At 37.3% G+C, this 25,589-nt stretch overlaps 1 protein-coding gene across 5 annotated transcripts in view; it reads left to right on the top strand.

Moving 5' to 3' along the window:
* Positions 1-15,538: 15,538 nt before the first annotated feature.
* NCOA1 (nuclear receptor coactivator 1) overlaps positions 15,539-25,589 on the top strand; it is a 214,653-nt gene continuing 204,602 nt past the window's right edge. For all 5 annotated transcript variants that reach the window (XM_077774063.1, XM_077774064.1, XM_077774062.1 and 2 more), the window contains exon 1: positions 15,539-15,598. The gene's annotated coding sequence lies outside the window, so the exon portion shown is untranslated. The remainder of the gene's footprint in view (positions 15,599-25,589) is intronic.

Raw genomic sequence — 25,589 nt, 5'->3', positions numbered from 1 at the left:
GGTGTGGGGGTGGGGGGGTGGGGAGGGAATCAGAGGAAAATGAGAGGTCTCTAAGGAAGTTTTTTTCAGTCTCTTGTAATGTTTTACAGTTTATAGGGGCCTGGGTATCTGGATTTTCAAATTTGTTATTTTATTTTATTTTATTTTTTTAATGTTTGTTTATTTTTCAGAGAGACCGAGAGACAGAGAGAGAGCTGGGAAGGGGCAGAGAGAGGGGAGGACACAGAATCTAAAACAGGCTCCAGGCTCTGAGCTGTCAGCACAGAGTCCAATGCGGGACTCGAACCCAGGAACCGTGAGACCATGACCTGAACCGAAGTCGGATGCTTACCGACTGAGCCACCCAGGCGCCCTGTCAAATTTTAAATAGTAAACTCTTTATTAAAAAACTGTTATTTTAGATAGTAAGCTCTTAACATACTTGGTATTGCCGCAGGGAGTCACCATGCCAATCTTTTGTAAAATATTTCATAGAGGTTGACTGGTCATCTTAAGGCAAAGGTCTTAAGAATTGTCTAACTTAGAGGTGACTTACTCATTTTTCTTTCACAAAAACACAGATGTTCCAAATTTGCTGACATTTTCTGTGACAAGTAGCTGTGAATAGTATGCTGCCTAGCAGATATTTATGAAAAATAAACACACTTTATCTGTCCCTTTGGGATGTTGCAGAGTTCATAACAGTGACTCAAAAAGTAACTACGATTCGGAACAAAATAAAATTCAGTGTTATGGACAGAGGTTATTGAAAAAGAATATTTGGAACTATTTTCATCATTATTGGGTTTTTGCTAAAAATGACATGTGTGACTTTAAGAGTATTTTTATATGTACATTTGAACTTGGAAACAAAATTTTCTAACCTGTTTTAAAAACTTGTAAAATTAGGCATTTAAATTTTTTTTAATGTTTATTTACTTTTGAGAGAGAGAGAGACAGAGCATAAGCGGAGGAGGAGCAGAGAGAAAGGGAGACACAAAATCTGAAGCAGGCTCCAGGCTCTGATGGGTCAGTGCAGAGCCTGATTTGGGGCTTGAACCCACCAGCAGTGAATTCATGACCTGAGCTGAAGTAGGATGCTTAACCGACTGAGCCACCCAAGCACCCTAAAATTAGGTATTTTAGTGGTTTTGTGCCCGTCTGCCGAAAATATAAAAAAGCAATACCGTTTGATTTATTAGGAAGAACAACTGATTGTCAGGAAGTGTGGAAGTGCACTAGCTGAAATTTTAGCAAAAACCTTTGCATAAATGGTGAATGGTATTGAAAATTGAATATTATATCATGTTTTATTCACTGCAGCAAGTGATGCAACTCTTTCATTTGGTTTTATCCATCTTTGTGAAATATGTTTTTTGGCTGTGATAGCCACTAAAACCAAATAAAATGGTTATTTGTTATAAAAATGATTTGAAGTTTAGAACCAGACTTCAAGTTGCCATATTATAAAAATGTGAAAGCAAAATTAAAAAATAACAAACCATGCTCAATCACATTACTCTCACCAAAAATAGTGGTATTAATAATGGTGTTTATTAGGAATAGCACAAAACTGTGTCATCACTAAGTAAAACAAATGCTTTAGAATTGTTTATTTTATTATAACAAATGTCACTTGTTAAATTTCCATTTTTGTGTGTGCTTTACAAGGTGCGTAATTTATTGGTCTGGCGTGCACTGTATATAAATTGTTAATAAACATACATATGTGGTTCCCTACTCAAAAACTTTTAAACTGTGGGGTATATGATAAAAAGTGGTCATCAGTGTTTTCTAGCAAGGGTTCTTAACTAAGAAACCTTGCAATTCATGGATTTAGAGTCTCTAATCTGTGAAATTATATGCAAAATTTTGTGAGTCTGTGCATTTCTCTGGAGAGGGGGGTCCATAACTTTTACCAAATTCCCAAAAGGGTTCATGACCTCTACAAAGGTTAAGAACCTCTGTTTTTAAGGACTGGGACCTCAATAACTCCATTCATCTAGTTGTACCTTCTTGCCAAGTTTAATGGATATATCTGATGTCATTACTCAAGCCCGCAGTATGACTGGATTTGCAGTCTGTTTTTCCATTTTGCAGTAGATGTGATTGCATTGCCTTTGGCCTTTACAGATGTTTGAGTTCTGCTTGTTGCACAACTACCTGGTCTTCATCACTTGGCGGCTCTTATATATCATTTCCCACCTCTATTCCCCTAAACCCCAATAAAGAAGGGTGGACCTTTTGTAGGAGTGTGGAGATGGGAATCCATATATGTATGGAAGAGCCCGGTATCAATTCAAGTTGGGGGGGGACCCTGCTGGGTAGGCTAGAATTCACAGTTGCTGTGTTTTTAAACTCTTTCTTTCTAGCATTTGAATCTCAGCTTTCTAGAGTCCTTAGGGTCTGATTTGACATATGCTAAAAACACTTTCCAAGTTTTATCAGCTGCTTAGATCTGTTCCTTTTTCCCCCTCACTGTCATCGTTCTAATTTAGGCCTAATTATTGCGATGGTATCCAAGGTGGTCTCACTGTCTCCAGTGAGTTTCCTTTTTAAGTCTATCCTAAATTTTGTTTTGGAGAGATCATCCTAATTTTTATTTTCCTTGTGTTGTTTGCTTAAAAACCTTCAGTGGCTCCTCATTACTGTCAAGATGAAATTGTTACTTATCCTGGCATTTAAGGCTTTCCAGTCTCTGGCACCAACCTGCATTTCTGGTCTCATTTCCCACTGTTCTCCCCTAGTAAACTGAAATGAATTGTCAGTGTATACTGTCCCTTAAACATTCCTTAGGCTTCTCCGTTTCCACTCCTTTACATATTCCTTTCCCTGGAATGTTCTCCATTATCCTACTCTGTATTTCTTGAAATTCTACCTCTGCTTTAAAGCTCAGCTCAGATTCCACCTTGCTTGTTAATTGTTTCAAATATGAAATTTGAAAGTAATCTCTTCCTCCTGTGAACTCTTTTCATATTTATTTTCCTTATTATTCATTTGATACTTTACTGCCTTGTACTGTGTACAATTTTTTGTTTTCATGTGTCGTATCTCCCAAATTAGGGTATGAGAATGGCAGAAGGGGATTATGTTTTATATTTTGTCCTCTGCAATGTATTACACAATAGATAATAAAATATTTGACAAATCATATTGATTAAACCATAATGCTGCTTATTAATGTATTTAGAGAAACAGACCTTTTTTTTTTTTTTTTTAATGTGTGCCTAGAATACTTATACATAGTATCTAGGGATTCTCTTTACTAGTTTCAGGGTATTTGGGAAATTGAACTGGAAATCAGATATTGCCTGGAGAGCATGTAGTCCTACAGCATAAGAAGCTGGCTGTCATGGCTATGTTCAAAAGTCTGGGGTAGCCTGGTGAGTCATTGTTCTCTAGTGCAGAGTTCTACCCACCATGGATAACAGAATAACTTGTGTTTCTTCCTCTCTCTCCTTCTCTCTGCTAGAGACANCCCAACTATATATTTTTTTTATTGAATACTTGTTTGAATGGTGATATGGAGAGCCACGAGATTACTATATCTTAGGGTTCCTGCCCTTAAAGAAGATTGTAATCCCTAAAAGGGAGTCTCATTTGCTTTATGTTTATTTATTTATTTTGAGAGAGAGGGAGAGCAAGCTGGGGAGGGGTGGGGTGGGGGAGAGAGTGAAATCCCAAGCAGGCTCCTCATTGTCAGCACAGAGCCCCTTGTGGGGCTTGAACTCCCAATGGTGAGGTCATGACCTGAGCTGAAACCAAGAGTCAGATGCTCAACCAACTGATACGCCCAGGGGCCCCATCATTTGCTTTAAATCATACGTGAATTTGCTTTAAATCAGTTGCTTTAAATCATTAAAAAAATGATAGAAAAGGTGTCATATGGGAGTATATAACAAACTAGTTAGTTGCTAGCAGATACAAGGAGACTCCTGTAGCACTCACTATTTTTAGCACTCACTTGAAATTTATTATCATGTATACTTATTTTTACATGGGTTTTTACATGGGTTCTATTGCAGCAACCACTTTGTAAATTATAGAGGGTAGAGCATTTATTGTAGTAGTTATATGTCAGTACCACAGTGCTTCCCTAGTACTTTAACCACAGTATCCCTACATAGCGTGTTAATGAGGATGCTAGGATGCTGGCATGGTCTGAGTAGGCTTCCTGGAGGAAGTAGAATGGAATTAGATTTGTAGGATCTGGAATGATTCTTATAGAATAGTCTCCTGGAACATGAAAAAGGGGTTCTGTATTTAAGATAATAAAGGATGTTTGGTGCACTATCAGGAACTTGGAGCCTTTTTGGTTACTGTGCCTTTGGCCCTGAAGTGACCCTCATCATTTCTTATGTAATCCATTAGTCAGAAGTAATCATGGGACAGCTACCGAAGGGGCTAGGAAATGTGTGCAAGAAGTGTATTTGGTGAGCAATGAATGTCTTCGCCTTACCCCTGCAGAATTGGTTCTCTATAGAGAGGTGAATAAATACCAGAATTGATAGGTCTTGCTTGGAGTCACTGAAGGAAAGAGGAATTGTTTTGTGTGTCAGTCTAAATGGGATTTTTATTACTAAATTAATTTGGGAAAAGAACTTGTAATGTTGAATGGTAGACCTTGGAACAGTTAAAGGAGAAATTTTAATAATGTCTCTACTTTACGGATAGGTAATATAAATTGTTTTAGTTTAGATAGTTTGACACTTGAAACAGGTAGAAAGTGATTATTTAGTTTCAGTAAAACGGATCCCATGCTTTTCTATTCTACATAGACTGTTTGGCTGGTAATATTGTAGGGTGGGAAAAGTGAGAAAGGGCATAAAGAAAGGGCTTTCTGACACTTTTGGAAACCTTTTGCTGTCTGAGGATTTCATAACATTTCTCCTTAGAGTCCCTGGAGGTGTTTTCCCTCTTTCTTATCAACATACTACTGAGTAATTAAGATCTGTTTTCTCTGTTTTTTGTACATCTTTTAATGCTTGGTTTGAGAAGGATTATTTATTGGGTGGTAGTTAAAATGTTGGCCAAGTATGCAGGAGTAGGAAGCCCCGTTTCTTATTTATACATGAGGCATATTTTCCTCCCAGTTTTATTCTTAAAGTCATCAACCTTGAACTTTTTTGAACTTAGGCCTTCTTTATGACCACATTTTAATAGTATTCTCTTTTAAATTAAAAAATAAATCCTATGGGATGCCTGGGTGGCTCAGTCGGTTGAGCGCCTGACTTTGGCTCAGGTCATGATCTCACAGTTCGTGGGTTAGAGCCCCCTGCATCAGGCTCTGCTGACAGCCCAGAGCTCATGCTCTGTCTCTTAAAAATAAATAAACATTAAAAAAATTTTTTAAATAAATCATATAAGTAAATCCTGACTATATTCTAACAACAAATTCAAAGAAATGGAAGTATGTAGAGTTAAAAGGCGAAAGTCTCTGTAGTGAATTATATGGCAGCTGTTAATTTAGGCTGTCTTGCCTCTCCTCACATCCCCCTCATCCACCCCCCCACTATTTCAGGTCACAGTGTTTTTCTTCCCAGTGACCAAGGGATGGGCATGTGACCTTGGCTGGATCTGATCTGTCATACTTTCTTTGTACACAGAGATTGCTACAGAATGACTGCATGACCAATATAGGTTCAGAGCCTTTCCTTGAGATTGAAAAACGGATGTTGGACAAGGGACAGGCTCATTCCATTGGAGTTGCTGAACTGGGAGTGTGCCTGGCCACATGAAGGAAGCCTGTCTACTTATTGTAGGGAAGAGTGAAGCCAACATACAAGGTGCAGCAGAGCGGACTGAGGCAGACTCTGTCTCTTACACAGTCCCAAGGCATAATCACACACATTCTCACATGCATGAGCAGGGGGAGTCATTGGAGGCTCTGGATCCTCTTGAACCTTAAATTAGATCCATCCTACATTTCCCAGTTAAATTAGAGCTAATCAGTTGCCTAACTGCTCGTGCTTGTTTGAATCAGATTTTTGTCTTTTGGAACTGAAAGAGTTCTGACTAATTCAGACCCCCTTTGGCATCTGTCCCTCTTTCTTCCCTAGAATCATACTTTTTGAATTGTTATAGGCTTAAAAAAATTTTTTTTAATGTTTAATTTTTAAAGAGAGAGCGACAATGCGAGTGGAGGGGGGGCTAGAGAGAGAGAGGGAGACATAGAATCCGAAGCAGGTTCTAGGCTCTGAGCTGTCAGCACAGAGCCTGATGTGGGGCTGGAACTCATGAACCACGAGATTGTGACCTGAGCTGAAGTCAAATGCTTAACTGACTGAGCCACCCAGTTGCCCCTTCTTATGGACCTTCTAAACTTAATGTCATGGGAATTTTTAAATTTTGGAATATTAAGGAGCCATTTTATCTTTGCATAAAATGCTATATTAAATTAATTAGATGAATATTCTGTAAGTTAGCCATCTTTCTCTTTTTTGATAGATATATGGATATTGAGTTTCTTGCTCTTGCAAGCTTTGTTTTGGTAGGCATCCAAGTTTGTACTTGTCTTTACACATGTATGAGAACATACTTATGGAATTCATGGTTATGTGCATTTAAAAAATTGATGTCCTTTCAAAATGTTACCCCAAAAGCTATATCAGTTTACACTTCTACCAATAGCATATGATAGCTATTGCTTTCCCCCACCTTTATCAACTCTGGATATTGTCATTTCTATTTGGTACCTATTTGATGGATGCCAATGATATAACAGTATTGTTGTAATTTTTAGTTCCCTGACTATTGATAAAGTTGATTATTTTATCAGATGTTTGTTGTATGTTGTTTTTTCCCCGTGTAAGACTGTTAATTTATTCATGTTGTTCACTTTCCTTTTGGGGTACTTGTCTTTTTTTTTTTTTTTGCTTCCTAGCCATAATGTGCTGAAGTCGTATTTACATTAATGAGGAACAGCATTGGTAGGCAGCTGACCCTGCTACCTAGTTATTTTAGAAAAGAAAGATATAAGATATCTATTATTCTAAAACCAACATCATATACATATTTTACAGGTATCCCTGGACATTTAATTGGTTTATATCTAATAATTTTATGTAACTCCCCAGTTCATTTAGTTAGCTCAAGGATACATGTCTGTGAGTATTTAATTGAGGTTAATTTTACGACTGAGAAGAGTTGGGAAACTCTTGTTATGAGAATTTTCTAGTTCAAAATCATTGAGTGTACATTGAATGGTATGGAGCTTTCAGGCTTAGCTGACCAGTTTGTCCACTGGTGCAGAATCAGAACCACTTTGAGAGGAAAATTTTGGCCCTATAAGAAAATACTTTCTTGGCTCACCTCCATGGAGAGGTGGGTTGGCTGCTAGGTATCTTTAGTGGTTAGGTTCCTCCGTTTTCATAAGTGGATGCTAAACTGATTCTGTACTGATTGAGTATGAAAGTATTTACCCTTAATTGGCAGTATAGAATAGCTTTGTTCCCACAAGTATGTATCCACTTACTTTGCTGCTTAATTCTTATCAAAAACCTAAGCAATCAGAAACTGCTCTCTTTGAGAATTGCTTAAACATATTCAGTCCATTGCTTTAGAAACAGTTTTTACTTGGATCAAGCCAGAATACCAGAATGCCAAGTATATAGATTCCATTCTTTTAGACTGGGGTAGAATTACTTTGCCGAATTGTTATTTGGTATGTTGCGATCAACCTTTATTGAAGACCATTAAAATAAACAGTTTTGTAAAATTTAGTTCTCCTCTTATTGTAGAATTCTTGTGAGGCTGTTATCTCCTTTATCTTAGTGCCCTTATTGATGTGGTAACCACTGCTACTACTATTACTATTAGCAGCTGTCTGGAAATCGAAGACTGAACACAAAACAAGTTAATAGCGGATGGCAAATACTCTTGCCCAAAAGGGGACACCATTCTGGATAGAGGATTATGTAATGGTTTGAAGTGTGGACTCTGGAGCCAGATTTTCTTGCCTTGAAGCCTGACTCTTCTGCATCCTGGTTGTGTGCTGCTTAACCTTTTGGTTCCTTAGTTTGCTCACCTGTGAAATAGGATAATTGTACCTACCTCTACAAGGTTGTTATGAGAATTTTGTGAATTTAAACATGTAAAATGCTTGGAACATACTCAGCCCAGGACCTGTGCAATGAAAATGAGCTGCTTTCCCTCATTTTTTTTTTTATTATAGTAAGGTACCCATAACATCACATTTACCGCCTTAACTATTTTTAAATGTAGTGTTTTATAGTTCAAGTTGCTATCATCACCATTATTGTTAGAACCCGTGTAGTAATTTTTTTTCCAGGTCTTTGTACAAGGAAAAGCTGTGTTTCCCCTAACCAGCTGATTTCCTCGTATTACATAGTCATCATGACTCCTGTAAACCATGGTATTTCTCTCTGTGCAAGGGAACTCAAAGTCTTTCCTTGCAGCTCAAGAGAACCTTGTGGAATATAGTTTGTGTGGTAACCTTACCCCTGACTTCATCTTATTTTCCTCCTTCATTTTCTCTTGGCCCGAATCTTATTACTTCTTTCTTTTTAATTCGAATGTACTTTGTGAGCTGACTCCAATCTTTTTTAGAATACTATGGAAATAAACAAGTAATCTACATTACAGCATGTGCCCATGTTGAAATTTCAGATGAATTTTCATTTAATTTACCTGAACTGGCTGCTTCTTGATGACAGAGAGGTGCTGTACTTTTCATTGAGATATCTCGAATCTCATCATAGGATGGGTTACTTCTGGGAAAGTTCCTGTTGACAGCTAATCCTGTTCATGCTGTGGGTTTTCTTTTAAGCTTCAGTTACAAAAGTGTTCCTTCCTGACTTTTCTTATTTGTTTTTTTCCCCTTGACCTTTGCTCCAGCCATCTCTTGTAGATTGGGGTGGGGGTTGGGGAGGGTCATTTTTAAAGTTTTAAAGATTAAACTTGTAGTCTTTCAAGAATACTCTTTGGAATAAGACTTTTATCATAGATGTAGAATAGGCAGAGTAAAAGCTATATATACTGTTACTGCTTTTCTTTTAAAAACCAGAATGTTAGTTTATTGATTTACAAGGGGTAAAAAGAAATGTCTCAAAGCCTAAAATATTTCTGAGTATTCTGGTTATGTCTCTAGGGTGCTCTCTCCCTCATAGCATGGGGCTGATGCTCTGCCTTTTTTGGAGGAGAATCAAAAATATTTTTTTGAGATCAGGATTGATTGAAATGTCTTTTTAAGTCTTTTTCTGTATATTCTATCAATTGGTAGTTTCATATAGAAGCTTGATTAAAGTTTACCTTTTTGTCTGTGGGGGGCAAGATGACTTTATAGATAGTATTATGAGACACATAGAATGTCTGGGTGTCTTTTGGTGATATTAGCAGCTGTTGGTACTGCTATTGATTTTTGAGTCTTAAAATCCCAAAGTGATCACCACGGTATCTAGATAAGAATGGGGAAGTATTGCCTGGAAGTGGTAGGGTGTACTCTGTAAAATAGAACTCTTGGTGACCATTCGAGAATGAAGCTGTGTTGCGTGGAATCAAAGAAGACCTAAGTTTCAGTCTTGGCTCCCGTGTTTAGGAGCTGCTTGATCTTGCCTAATTAACAGCAACAGTAGTAGCAGCTACCATTCATTTAGTGCTTATTTTACACCGGGTTCTATGCTAAGTGCTTTATATATGTTGTGTAATCTAATCCTCATAACTATGCTGTAAGGCAGGCATTATCATCTTTATTTTGCGGTTCATGTTGCTGAGTAGTGAAGCAGGGATTCAAGCCCTGCTTAACTCCGATCTTGTGCTCTTAATAGCTTTGTTCTTCCATGTCTATAAAAAGGGGTATAAATAGAGCTGCCTTATCTATCTTGTAGGGTTAATGAGGTATTATGTGAGAAGGTGCCTTGAAAAATATTGTAGATGTTAAAATGAGAAGTGTGCTGGGCTGGCAATACACAGAAAAGGTGGATAGTGGCGGCCTTTGCCTTTGGGTAAGTGAGAGTAAAATGTTTGGATGGAAAGAACCCTCTGGTCACTTTCTAACTTCTGTTCCCATTACTGTTGCTGTTGACATGTGCGAGTTTCCTTCTCTTGTGAAAATTGACAGTGATAGAGATTTTATATGTGGTCAATGTCATATGTCAGAGGTCGCTTAAGAGTCTCTAGGTGAATAGTGATGTCTTAGTTTTACTTTATGGACTGTATATGTAGGCTCAGTACAGATTTTTTTTTAAGCTTATTTATTTATTTTGAGAGGGAGATTGTGACTGGGAAGGGCAGAGAGAGAGAGGGAGAGAGAGAATCCAAAGCAGGGATTCACTATCAGCACCATGAACCCACAAACCGTAAGATCATGACCTGAGCTGAAATCAAGAGTTGGATGTAGGGGCGCCTGGGTAGCTCAGTCCGTTGAGCGTCTGACTTCAGCTCAGGTGGGTCATGATCTTGCTGTTTGTGAGTTCAAGCCCTGTGTTGGGCTCTGTGCTAACAGCTTGGAGCCTGGAACCTGCTTCAAATTCAGTGTCTGCCTCTCTCTCTGCCCCTCCCCTGCTTGCACTCTGTCCCTCTCTCTCAAAAATGAATAAACATTAAAAAAAATTTAAGAGTTGGATGCTTAATTGACTGAGGCACCCAGGTGCTCCTCAATACAGATATATACATCAAAAAAAAATTTTTTAATGTTTATTTTTGAGAGAAGAGCGAGGACATAGAGAGAAAGGGAGACACAGAATCCAAAGCAGGCTCCAGACTGAGCTGTGAGCACAGAGCCCGACTCAGGGCTCAAACTCATGAACTGAAAGATCATGACCTGAGCCGAAGTTGAAGCTTAACTAGCTGAGCCACCCAGGTGCCCCCAGATATTTTTAACTGAGAGCAAGAGTGTAGTCACAGTTCTTTTTTTAAAAGGATATGTATTTATTAAAAGTAGGAAAAATATTAACTGAATTTGTATATTTCTTTAGCTGGATAGTGGATATATCTGTTAAAATTATTTTCAATACCTTTTTTTGTATGCCAAGTATTTTGTAATAAAACTGTTATTAAAAGTGCTAACCACTGGGGTGCCTGGGTGGCTTAGTCGGTTAAGCGTCCGACTTTTGCTTGGGTCATGATCTCGCAGTTCGTGGGTTCGAGCCCTGCATCGGGCTCTGTGCTGACTGCCAGCTCAGAGCCTGGAGCCTATTTCAGAGTCTGTATCTCCCTCTCTCTCTGACCCTCCCCTGCTCACACTGTCTCTCTCTCTCTCCTAGAAATAAATAAAAATACTTAAAAAAAAAAAAAGTGCTAACCACTAATATTTGCATGTGTAACAGACTATGAGAAATGGGTATGAAGTTAGTGCCTGTAGGTCTGTCCTTCAGCAATTTTTTTTATCAATTATAATAAATTGGTACTGAGCACATGGATTGCTGTTGAGAAGAGATCTATTGCAATTTCCAGCTCGATGGCAGAAGATATCATGATTGATGTCTGAGGCAAACATGTAGAGTATAGGAACAGTGCTTTGGTTTTGCTAACCCTTGTTAATGTTAGCGGTTTCACCTGGATTCATTTTCTTGGTACTGTGCTTATGGTGGTTCTGTTACTCTGGGGATCATACTATTATACTATAGTGAAATATTTAGGATTTCATTGTGATTAATCCCAAGAAAGATTTCCTATTTATTTTTATTATTTTTCTTGAGATCTAATTCACATATCATAGTTACCCTTTTCAAGTGGATTTTAGTGTATTCACAAAGCTATACAACTATTATCACTATTATCAGACTGTTTCATCACCCCCAAAAGAAATCCCATGGAACTATACAATATTTGACCTTTAGTGCCTTGCTTCTTTCACTTTGCATAATATTTTCAAGGTTCATTCATATTGTAGCATGATCTGTATTTCATTCCATTTTATGGCCAAATAATATTCCATTGTATGCATAGACCAAATTTTTATTTATCTGTTCAATTGTTGATGGATATTTGAGTTATTTCCACTCTCTGACTTTTATGAATAATGTGGCGATCAACTTTCATGTTCAAGTTTTTATATGTGGGCATATGTTTTCCTTTCTTTTAGTCATATACTTAGGAGTGTGTGACAAATAAGGCCACTGACCCAGTCAAAGGAGGGATACAGAAGAGACTTGGAACACAGTGAAGCGAGGCTTTAATCAATGTTCTTATAAGAGCCTGTCTGATGGGCAGGCACACTCGGGGCAGTTAAAGCAGACCGTTTATCTCCTAGCATGCGAGTTCCTCCCCTGGTTCCTCATTGGCTGAGTACTGTTGAGGTTACAGTCTTACCCTGACGACGCCTGTGCCCATGTAAGGTAAAGAGTAGACTAATGGGGACAAATGCACATTCCTTGAGGTGCCATGCTTATTGCCATGCAGAGTTCTTTGGTGCCATGCTCAATGCAAAGCCCACGAAAAATAAGCCCATGAAATGGAGAGAGGAAGAAGAACCAGGAAGTGTCTAAGGGTTTGGGACTCTATTGTGGGTGGGTGGGGGTTTGTACATATTTCCAATAGGTCCTAAACCTGTTGTTAACTAGACAGCCCAGCTTTTATTTGATATTTCTGAAAATGAATCATCTCGCTTATTTCTCACAGAGTGGAATTACTGCGTCATGTGGTAACTCTGTGTTTAACATTTTGTGGAATACAAACTGTTTTCCAAAGTGGCTGCACCATTTTACATTCCCACAAGCAGTGTATAAGGGTTCTGATTTCTTTGTTTCCTTGCCAGCACTTACTATTTTTTTTTAATTTTTAAGTGTTTTTTTTATTTATTTTTGAGAGACAGAGAGAGACAGAGCGTGATCGGGGGAGGAGCAGAGAGAGAGGGAGACACAGAATCCGAAGCAGGCTCCAGGCTCTGAGCTGTCAGCACAGAGCCCGATGCGGGGCTTGAACCCATTAACTGTGAGATCATGACCTGAGCTGAAGTTGGGTGCTTATCCGACTGAGCCACGCAGGCGCCCCCCAGCACTTATTATTATATGACTTTTTGACCCAAGCCATTCTAAAGTGTGAAGTGGAATTGTAATTTGATTTGCATTTCCCTAATGACTAAGATGTTGAGCATCCTTTCATGTGCTTATTGGCCATTCATACATCGTTTTTTTTTAGAGAAATGTCTGTTCAGATCTTTGGCCTGTTTTTAAATTTGGTTATTTGCCTTTTTATTATGGAAACTATGAGTCCCATATCAGATATATGATTTGCAAATATATTCTCCCATCGTGTGGATAGTGTTTTTACTTTCTTGATGGCATCCTCTGAGGCACAAGTTTTTAATTTTGATGAAGTCCAATTTATCTTTTTTACTCCTTGTCCCTTTGGTGTCATAACTAAGAAACTCTTTCCTGATCCAAGGTGATGAAAGTTTATGCCTATGTTTTTTTCTAAGAGTTTTTTTTTAGCACTTACATTTAGGTTTTTGATACATTTTGAGTTAATATTTCTCTATGTGTATGAGGTAGATTTCAGTTCTTTTTGCAATAGAGATAAAGCTCATTATTTTTAAATTTATACATCAGCAAGATCCTCTGCTTCACCTCACTTGATAATATTTTAATCAGTATATGATTTCCTGCCACTTTATTAGTTTCACCTCTGACTTCCTGCTAAGGAGTATTTTGTTGGTCTTAAATGGAGTTTCTTTATCAAACCCATATTAACCTTTGCACTTAACAAAATGTGAGAATTAGGAGGAAGTTTATTGATTATGCAGTCCAACTTCTTACCAGAGTAGAGGCTTCAGCATCTGTGATAGAAAGGCTTTCAACTTCTTTGTGGACACTCTCAGAGATGATTCGTTCACTGTGCTCGCTTCAGCAGCACATGTACAGAGATGATTTGTTCACTGAATTGTATTGCACTATAATGCAGTATTTAAGAAATCTTACCTAATCAAAAATCATTTTGTAAATAAAAAATGTTTCAGAGGGAAGTGATAGTTACTGAGTTTATTGGTAGTTTATCACAGTTTTAATTTTATTTTTCCTGTAGCAATTTAAGTTAAAAGGAGTTGGTGATTGTATCATGTTGGATGGAAAGTTTGTGTCACCCCAGAATTCGTATGTTGAAGCCCAAATCCCCAACGTGATGGTGTTAGAAGGTGAGGCCTTTTGGTGGTAATTAGGTTTAAATGAGATCATGAGGGCATAGTCCTCACAATGGGATTAATGCCCTTATGAGAAGATACCAGAGAGTTTGCCTGACCCCCTATTGACCCCCAGCATGTGGTGATACAGCATGGAGGCAGATATGTATACACCAAGAAGGGGCCCTCATGAACACCGAATCTACTGGCACTTTGATTTTGGACTTCCCAGCCTTCAGAACTTTGAGAAATAAATGTTTGTTGTCTAAGTACCCCCAGTTTATTTTGTAATAGCAGCCAGAACTGACCAAGACATATCATAACCCACAGTGGTTTATAATTAAATGAGAGCATTATATCCACCAATGTATTTGGAGAAATGCTCATATTCCTAAAGCAGTTCAACTCTGTTTCTAATTTTGTTTTTATTTATTTATTTATTTATTTTCCAGAGCACAGCATACATTTTATCTTAATACTAAGCATTAAATGAGTGACAAAAAAATACAGAATGGAAAATTAGAGTACCACTTAGTCTTTATGTTTACATAGTTCTAGTCTTTCACCATTTCTTTTTTCTTTAAATATGTAATTTATTGTCAAGTTAGCTAACATACAGTGTATATGGTGTGCTCATGGCTTCAGGAGTAGATTCCCATGATTCATCACATAAAATACCCAGTAATTCAGCTAGTTTTAAAAAGCTAATGGTTAGAATATTTGACATTTATTCTTTTATTCAGCTGGAATATTGCCCCTGGTAACAACTCTGCATTTTATCAATGTCTTCTTAAAATTTAGCTTCTAAAATTAAAGTCAGTACTTGGTGTATGCACATATTAGTACAAAGTATGGTTGACTGATAGTTTTTGTTTGTTTATTTGGTTTTTTCTTATTATAGAACTCAGAATTAAGCTGATTTTTTTTATAGCCATATATTTGGGACTCATACTGAACTTGTGATCAAGTGAAACCCCTTTTTAACAAGTTACTAAACTGCATACCCCCTTCCTTTGAAATTCCTTAGAGTTGCTGTTAAAGTTACTTTACACCTACAAATTATCTGGGCTCTTCTCTGTGACTTACTGGCTACATGACCTTAGCCAAGATACCGAATTTCTTTGACCTCATTTATCTGTTAAATGGGGATAATACCTCCATTTTCACAGTGGTGTTGGGGGTTTAATTAGGTGATGTGTGCCAGTGCATGCATGTAGCTCTAGCATTCCCAATGGAACTAGGTCTTGTGCAAACAGTCTTCTGTTATAGGTGCTTTGTTGCTGGCTTTACTTAACTCATGGTCAGATAGTGATAGAATCCACCTAGTTCAGATTTCTTTATATGTTAAATTGATAGGAAGTATTTAAAACATGCAGAAAAGGATAAAGAAAAGTAGAAAAATCATTCTATGTACCATCCACCTAACTTAATTGGACCTTAACATTTTGCTGTATTTCAGGTTTTTTAAAAAAGAAGTAAAACACTGTGGAATTGAACCCTCTGTGTACCATTCTCTCATTTTATCTTCCTACCCATTCCCTACAGGTAAATAGTATCCTGAATATATTTGTTTCCTTAAATAATATAACTATGTTGCATGTTTTTAAAATTTAGATATATAATATACTGTAATATGCTCTTGAAATGTACTTTTCTTCCCTCAACATTTTTCTGTTGTGTAGCTCCACCATAATTTATTTACCTGTTTGTCTTTGGGTAGTTATTAGGTAGTTTCCAGTTTTTTTGTTATTAGACAATACTGCAGTCCTGAACATGCTTCTTGTGAACATGTGTGAATTTCTATAGAGGTTGTGTGTGTGTGTGTGTGTGTGTGTGTGTGTGTGTGTTTAGGATTGGAATCGCTGGTTGAGGAGTATATGCCTCTTCATTTTGAAGAATAATTTGATATTACTTAGTGAAGTACACCAGTTTAGATATTACTGCCAGAGAGGCACCTGGGTGGCTTAGTCGGTTAAGCGTCCGACTTTCGCTTAGGTCATGATCTCGCGGTTCGTGGGTTCGAGCCCCGCCTCGGGCTCTGTGCTGACTGCCAGCTCAGAGCCTGGAGCCTGTTTCAGTCTGTGACTCCCTCTCTCTCTGACCCTCCCCTGCTCACGCTGTCTCTCTCTCTCTCCTAGAAATAAATAAAACATTAAAAAAATTTAGATATTACTGCCAGAGTATAAGAGTTTTACTTCCTGTACATTTCCTCCACCAAGTTTTAGCATTATCTAAAGTAATGAATTCATCAGGTTGTAGATGGTGAGCAGTTACTAGGTTCAACAATTTCTCTGGCCGACTTTAGAAGCCCTTGGCATGAATAAGGAAATCTTTATACCATCAAATGAACAGGCTCCTGGAACTGTGTGGCTCCAGATTTGTGACTAACTTATTCTGGTGTAACCCATAATTCAGTTGACAAATTTAATTGAAAAATAGCAACTTTTAACCTCTTGGCAATGACACAGTCCTATAAGCACTGGTAATAGTCTTCATTACCTGTATTTTATTTGATTATACTCTTTATAGAGCAAGTAAAGTAAAATTCTGGTCTCTAGCAACTATGACTTAAAATAAATATTAACCACTTAATAAAATTGGTATAGGATACATGTTAGGGCAGTAAAATGTAAACATAAATACAAAGTTAAATTTTTTATGGTTTAAGATTTTGACAATGAAAGACATTTGTGATCATTTATACAAGGTAAATATAGTGAAGTATTATAATGAGTGATGGGTGAATCTGGTAGTTATATTTGATATATACTGATAGCTCCGAGACAGAGATGATACACGTTTATTGGATTAAGAAGCAAATGTGTGAGCCAGAAATAAAGGTGCTTATCACAGCTTGACCCTTGCTCGAACTCCAGACATCACAGTAAGTTATAGCTGTTAAATCTAGTTTAGCATTAAGAAAGAGCTTATCTCCAATTTAAAAAAAATAGGATTAAAACCATATTTCTTCTGAAGTTCCCAAATTATTAAATGTGCATTTAGGAATAATTTATTTTGGGGACATTTCTTTGGCACCCATGTTAAATTTATTTCTCTTTTGGTATTTTAAGAGATTAAAGGTAATTCATGATATGTTACTTGGTTGAAACTTGTCTTGCTTGTTTTTGTCCCCCATTTTAGGAAAGGAAATGGAATGTTGTAGAAAATAGAGAAAAATATTAAGAAATAGAAGGGACAAAACACTTAGAGCAAGTAACTAACTCCATATAGTCCTGTGCCTAGACAAAACTATTAATATTGTGCTGGATTTCTGTAAGTTACAATATGGATTTATAATTTTATTCAGAGTTTTGGGTGTTTTTTCCAAAGCAAATAGCTGTTCTTTAATTTTTTGGATCAGGAGTTAAAAACAAACAAAACAAACAAGAAACAGGAACCTTCAGTGAATTTCCTTTAAGAAAGAAGGTATTCTTAGTCTGTCACGGAGGAACAGCCCTAGCGGCTCAGCCAGCAGCAGGCAGGCAGCTCGGAGCCGCCGGAGTCCGACCTCCTCCGTGCAGGCTGCCCAGTGGTAAAAAGAACGAACCTTGCTCTGCAGGCTATAAAGGCACAAAGTGACACCGACCCTGCCCTACAGAATACATTTTTTCTCTTCAAGAATATGGATAAGTCATTCACTTTTTTTAAAAAAAGGCTTATTTATTTTTGAGAGAGAGAGAGAGCAAACAGGGGAGGGGCAGACAGGGAGAGAGAGAATCCCAAGCAGGCTCTGTGCAGGCAGCACAGAGCCTCACATGGGGCTCGAACTAGGAACCAGGAGATAGTGACCTGAGCCCAGATCAAGAGTTGGTCCCTTAACCGACTGAGCCACCCAGATGCCCTGGTTTTTCCCTTTTTTAATTGTGGAGGAGCAAAGACAAAAGTTAACTAAGCTATAAATGTAAATAATTATGTCATTGTTGTTAACTGAGCCAAACTATGGCTGCCCTTCTTAAATTGTTATTAATAGTTATATTAGTTAACCTTACCTTTAAAAAAAAAAAACAACACTTGGCCTAACCCCTTTTAATTCTCAGTCTGGTATCTGACCTTTTAAGTTTCTTCTCCCATCTGTTAGTGTCATCTTTCTCCCTTTCTGTTACTCCCTCTGTTTTACCTATTGCTATAAAACTGCCTTTAACCTTTTCCCCAATTTAGTCTCCTCTCTATCTTTTTTCATTTTTAATATATCTTTAATATATTAATATACCAATGTTTTTGTCCTATACACACCCCTCAACCACATAAACACACCAGTGTTTTGGTCTACACGTTGTTTTGTTTTATTTTTTGCTTGTGTGTTTTGTTTTTTATGTTTATTTTTGAAGGAGAGAGAGAGAGACAGAGCATGAGCAGGGGAGGGACAGAGAGAGAGGGATACACAGAATCTGAAGCAGTCTCTAGGCTCTGAGCTGTCAGCATAGAGCCTGAGGTAGGGTTCGAACTCATGAACTGTGAGATCATAACCTGAGTCAAAGTCAGACCCTTAACCAACTGAGTTACCCAGAAGCCCCTACACAGTGTTTTAATATCTGTTGAATTTGAGTGCTTTAAGGATAGCATGTATTCTGTTCAGTAAGATATAGCCCCCACTTCTTCCTGTTGGCCTACATTTGCCCCATTTACACACTTTTGTGAACTTTGGCAACTGTAGAGATTTGAATTTGCACATTTTATACTATACTCTCCGTGAGAGTGCAGGAATAGATCCATACACATACGTTAAGTTGATTTTTGGCAAAGTTACCAAAGCATTTCAGTGGCAAAAGGGCAGTCTTCAACAAATGGATGTCCACATGCAAAAAACTGGACTTTGATCCATATTTTGTACCACAGTAAAAGAAAAAAATTAACTCCAAATGGAGTTACTAAATACTCCAAGTTGAGTATTTAGAACTCAATATAAAACTTAAAACTTTGACACTTGTAGACAAAAGAATAGTATACAACCTTTGTGACATTGGTTAGGCAAAGATTTCTTACATTCAGTACAAAAGGCATGATCTGTAAAAGAAAAAATTGATGAATTGAGTGTCTTCAAAATTTAGAACTTCTGACCTTGAAAAGACACTATTAAGAGTGTAGGGGAGAAAGAACAGCCATCAGAGAAATGTAAACCAGAGCACAAAGAGATACCGCTTCACATCTACTGTGATGGCTAGAATAAAAAAAAAGTCAGATAATAACAAGTGTTTATTGGAATGTGGAGAAATCAGAATCTTCAAATACTGCTGTTGGAAATAGAAAATGGTGCAGTCAGTTTGGAAAACAGTCTGACAGTTTCTTAGATATCCCACTGAACTTGAAGCATTAGCTCAGATCTCACCTTGAGTAAAGGAGGTCTACACATAGCATCCTATTCAGTGTCCCTTTTCACTCACAGTCCCTTTCCCTGCTCTTTTTTACTCTCTAATACATATCACCTTATAAATATCACTGCACAATTTACTTGTTTTATTGTGTTTATTGTTTGCCTCTTCCCATGGGCATGTAAATTCTGTGAGGTCAGGATAGAACAGTGCCTGGCTTAAAGTGGTCTCTCATCAAATGTCTGTTGAATGAATGAATGAAAGCTGGCACTGGCTCCAGATCTCATGCTCTGAGTCACTGTGATATGCAGCCCCTCTAACAGTTATTACTGAGTTTTCATAATGACTTAATTTTTATAATGATTCAGTAACTATGTAATACTTTATCTAGCTCTACTGTAATTTACCAAACTACTTCTTGTGATGTAGTTAATTTCTGAAGGATAGGGTCATTCATTTAACAAACATTTAGAAGCCTTTAGAATCAGGCTTTGTGTGCTAGCCTCATAAAGATGAAGAAAACATGGACCTTGTTCTCAAGGAACTGTCAGACTACAGTGGCAGTAGATATAGCAGCAGTTATTATAATGGTATGTGATAAGGGAACCCATTAGAGGCATTTGGAAGGTACAAAGAGAATATGCCAGATGTGCCCAACTCTGTGGGAGCTAGAGGTTAGGTCCTGATTTGGGGGTGGGGTAGAATTGGGAAGAGGGAGGACAGCTGAAAAAAAGGATGTAGTAACCAAAATGTACATTGAGGGACAGGTTTTTTTTTTTTTTTAACCTTTGGAATATAAGCTTTATTTCTTTTTTTTTTTTTTTCGAGTTGATCCTTTTTTTTCCACAAATAGTTTATTGTCAAGTTGGTTTCCATATAACACTCAGTGCTCATCCTCACAAGTGCCCCCCTCCATGCCCATCTCCCCCCTCCCCCCCACCTCCATCAGTCCTAAGTTTTTTCTCAGCATTCAAGAGTCTCTCTCATGGTTTGCCTCTCTCCCTCTTCCCCACCATTTCCCCCCTTCTTCTCCCCCATGGTACATTGAGGGACAGTTTTAACCAGATATTAAAATAGATGGGAAGAAGGCTCAAGATTGTCAAGGATGAAAAGGGTGAAGTACAACTTTAATCATTAGCAATGTAATGTTTTCTAGTAATTTGTAGTGTAACACATTATTGTGATCTGTGTAGTGTAACACATCTGTGATATAGTGTAACACATCAGGGTAAGGAAGATTCTTATCTTCAGAAGTCTGCAAGTGGTAATGCATTTGGTTTGTGTTTATCTTAAAATATGTATTACTCGTAACCCTTAGGAGTGGGTAAGATTAAGTTCTTAGAATTCCTTTAAACTACAAACTAACTGGGTATTATAAACTAATAGTTGTAGAAGTGAACACTTTTTGAGTATTTATTATATACCAAGCCCTGTTCTAAACATTTTATGTGTTAATTAAGAATAATATGTATTTACCTTTAGTTATATGTACAGTCAAGTCATGATTATCTGTCGGTAGATTATTTGTGTTCAGGTTATTAATTCATTTCAAAAGATCTCTTTGTTGACTGTGTCCTTCTGCCTTCCCCTCAATATCATTCTCCTAGTTGTTTTTATTACACCTAATCAGCTCCCCCCATCATCATCATTTATACCTGTATTTTAAAGCTGATAGATTGTTGTCTTTCTACCACATTTGTTGACCTTTGATGGGAAAGCAGATGTCATGTTAAACCTTGGACAAGTATATAGACTCATTTTCCTCATTCTTAGAATTTCCCAGACTTCTTAATATTTTATTTATCTATTTAAGGTTTTTCTCTAATTGCAGTTTATTAATTTACACAAGTACCAGTGGAAGCCATTTTTCCCAGTCCCAGACTTCCTCTGCCTATAAATCAGGGATACAATTCTTAGAAACCTAGAATTAGAGGAAGGAGAAAGGTTATGAAACAGAATCCACTTATTATGTGAGCTGATTTCAGACAAGGCTTATGATGAACTTTGCACAAAAATATCTTAATCAACATTATAATTTTTAAATTTCACCGTATTATGTTGCCTGAAATTCTGTGTGTTAAGCATTCATTTAGATAGACAAATAACCTGCTTCAGATACCTCTGATTAGGTTAAGAATTTATAACCTGTTCTAGTCAGATTGCCTCTATACTCCTGGTTGTGATTAGAAGGGACAAATGTAATATTGGAAATCAGGGTATTAATGGTAAGTCGGGGCAGCCAGAGTACGGCTAGAGTAGGGTTCTATAGTGTAGGGGAATTTAAGGTTACTGAAATTAGGGAAGAGGGTCATGAAGAAGGCTGTGCAGAAATGTGGAATTTAAATAAGGCAAATTGCTTTAGTAAAAAATTACTAGAGATGACACTTTAGGGAGCAACCACTTGAAGGGGAAAAAAAGGACATTTTTTCTTTAAGGCTGTCTTGACCTGATGACCTCCTGCTTACATGCGTCCAGCTTAGGCTGATTCTTCAATGTAGTCTCATTTACCATATTTGGGAGACTCATATGGGGGTGAAGATTAGGTTGAATTTGGGAAAGATAAAAGCAAATAAAATGTAACTCCACTGTAGTAAATGTTGTAGTGCAGCTTTGTAAAATAAGCTTCTGTAGACTAGCCTGCCAATTGGACCATCATTTGTGACATTTCTTTTATAGGACTATGCATATAAAATGTTAAATGACTAACATACAGTTAAAATCAAGAATACAATTTGTTTTAGAGAACAGAGCCCTCATTTTAAGGATAAGGCTTAGGGAAAAAGAATCTGAGATTTTTAAGGGACCTTTTTTAAAAATTTGGGATATGATTGACATATTATTGATGTTATATTAATTTCAGGTGTACAATGTAATGATTTGATGTTTGTATACCCTGTGAAATGATCAAATAAATCTGGTTATCCTCTGTCACCATACAGAGTTACAAACTTTTTTTTTTCTGGTGATGAGAACTTTTAGAATTTACTAGGGGCGTCTGGGTGGCTTAGTCGGTTAAGCGTCCGACTTTCGCTTAGGTCATGATCTCGCGGTTCATGGGTTCAAGCCCCGCGTCGGGCTCTGTGCTGACTGCCAGCTCAGAGCCTGGAGCCTGTTTCAGTCTGTGACTCCCTCTCTCTCTGACCCTCCCCTGCTCACGCTGTCTCTCTCTCTCTCTCCTAGAAATAAATAAAACATTAAAAAAAATAAAAAAAAAAAAGAATTTACTCTGTTGACAGTTTCCAAATATGTACTACAGTAATATTAACTGTAGTTACCATGCTGCTGCATATTACATCCTCTGATTTATTTATTTTATAGCTGGAAGTTTGTATCTTTTAACCCCCTGGAACCTTTGGGTTTTTAGTCCATCTCTCTTCTGTTTGATTATCTTTAGTAATAATGATTGTGGGGTTGACTTCTTTACATTGTCTATTTATTCGTCCTAGTTATACTCTCTGAAGTCATATAGAACACAACTCTGTCCATTTTGATAGGCCAAGGGTTCAGATATTTGATGACTGCTTTGATGTCTCTTTATGATGATAGCTAGTCTATTTTCCCATATGCTTCTCTTTTTCAGCCTGATTTCCATAGCCTAATTTTTTCTTGGATGCCATTGTTTTCAAACTTGGAAATCCTTCTAGATAGTCTCTAACTTTAAGTCCTCGAAATCATGGTATTCAAAAAACTCATCTCATGGTTTAAATGTGATTCTAATCAGCTGAGCTCAGAATGGGTTTCTTTTATCAGGGTGCTCAAGATAGTCCAAGTTTGCAACTATTTTTTTTTTCTTTTTTTTAAATAACTATATCCTGCATTTTGTTCCCATTAACTACTTTGGTCATGTAAGCCTGTAGATGAATTTATTTATATATTTACCTATTTATCTATCTATTTATTTTCATAATTGGCTATTAATCCACATCTTCCTGTCTTCATTTTAACTTCAGAGAAGAGAATCATGTAGTGAATCAAGCCAGGGACAATAGGGACAAAAAGATTGAGTTTTCCCATTCAGTAGTAGTGTCCTTGGATTATTAACTTGGCTTTTTTTTTTTTAAATGAGGACAGTAATGCCTCATCACTAGGATTGTTATGAGAATTAAATGAAATAATCTATTGAAAGGACTTTAATATGCTTTATTCTAGTGCTTTACTTACTGTTACTTTTTAAAATTTTTTAAGTGGGCTTCATGCCCAGCGCTGAGTCAGTGGGCCCTGAACTCATGACCCTGAGATCAAGACCTGAGCAGAGATCGAGTTGGACACTTAAAACTGACTGAGTTATCCAGGCTCCCCTGTTTACTATTAACTTTTAAAAAATGTTTCATTTACACATTTAATAGATGCAAAAGAATATATAAAAATATGTAGCTAATAAAGAATACTATATGGCAGACATTTATCTATATATCACCCTTAATTTAGATCTAGTTTGTTTTTAACCTAGTGTTCTATCCTTTAGATATTTTACCAAGTGTAATTTTCATTTATCACATTGTCTAAGCTACTCAGCTTTATGTTGTCAGCAGATCTGATGAACAAAATTTTTTTGAATTATTGGAGCAAGTCATTGAAAAAAAAATTTAACAGGGAGGCCTGAAGCTGAGCACTGGGGCTGGCCACGACAGGGCTGTTCCTTGGTGGGTATTGAGTGGTTAGTTAGCATTTTTAGGGTCAGGGTTTATGGACAGCTTCTCTGCCTGGAAGTATCCTTAACCACTTCCTTTCTACTGTTTTTTTTTTTTTCTTCTCTAGAAGGGTATTTGAAAGATCAGCGCAGCATTTATGTATTCTCTTTAGTATTGTCCTGATTTATCCACCTAAGTTTTTTTTGATGGTTATGCTGTGAAAACTGCTATGAAAAGATCAGCCCTATTTAGCATAATGACATAACTTAAGCTCTTAGATAATTCAGCTAGTGGTAAAATGTACACATTTTTTTCATTTTAGCATATTGTAGATTTATTTATTAAAAAACATTTTTTACTGTTTATTTTTTGAGAGAGAATGAGAGAAAGAGAGAGAGAGAGACACACACACACACACACACACACACTGTGTGTGTGTGGGAGGGGCAGAGAAGGAGGGAGACACAGAATCCAAAGCAGGCTCCAGACTCAGAGCTGTCAGCACAGAGCCTGATGTAGGGCTCAAACCCATGAACTGTGAGATCATGATCTGAGCCGAAGTCGGACACTTAACCCACTGAGCCACCCAGGCACCCCAGGATACTGTAGATATAAAAAAAATTACTTTTAAATTTCTCAGATTATTTAAGTTCTTAGCATAACCCCCTCCATGAACTAAGAGATTCTCTACAACTTATCAAAAATAGCATTTTGTTAATTTCTCACTAAAAATTGCCAAGTACATCAGAGTTGCAACCAAAGATTACCACTTTCAGAATTAAGCAGTAGCTTATTTTTCTGGTGCTACAATTTTGAAAATCTTTTACTGGTCAGCAGAATATCCGAAGAAGTGTTGGACAAAAGATAATTCAACACACTTTTGATTTAAACAAAAAAACCCTATCAGTTTGTTTACCATTAAGAGTTAGAGATGGATCATTGTTTTAATAATTACATTCACTTTGCCATTTATTTATGTTATGACATCTTAGTGAATAAATTTTTATTGTGACTAACACTATGGAATTTCTGGCTAATCAAGGGTATTTATTTTGGGAAATAAAGACACATCTGTTTCTTTTTTTTTTTATGTTTTTTTTTTTTTATTTCTAGGAGAGAGAGAGAGAGACAGCGTGAGCAGGGGAGGGTCAGAGAGAGAGGGAGACACAGACTGAAACAGGCTCCAGGCTCTGAGCTGGCAGTCAGCACAGAGCCCGACGCGGGGCTCGAACCCACAAACCGCGAGATCATGACCTAAGCAAAAGTCGGATGCTTAACCGACTAAGCCACCCAGGCGCCCCAAGACACATCTGTTTCTTATACTTCACTTTTGTAATAGTATGGCCCTGAGCCTATGTTTCAGATTTTAGCTTATGTTCTCTCAGGGGCCTTATTGGTTCTTTGTTCCTACAGAGGCCCCATATTCTTAATCTGGCTTTTGTAGACATAGTTATTTCCCACTAGTTTATAATCCATATGCAGATGAGACATACTAACGTGCAGTGGCATTGCAGTCACTCTGTCTCAAGCTAGGTTATTTTGCATTTTTCTTTTACTTAGTTCCGTACTTCCTTTAAAATGGCAAAGTCCCGGGCC

This window comes from Crocuta crocuta, unplaced genomic scaffold (genome assembly GCF_008692635.1).
Source record: "Crocuta crocuta isolate KB4526 unplaced genomic scaffold, BGI_CrCroc_1.0 scaffold246, whole genome shotgun sequence".
Lineage (NCBI taxonomy): Eukaryota > Metazoa > Chordata > Mammalia > Carnivora > Hyaenidae > Crocuta > Crocuta crocuta.
This window is presented reverse-complemented; position numbering and strand designations above follow the sequence as displayed.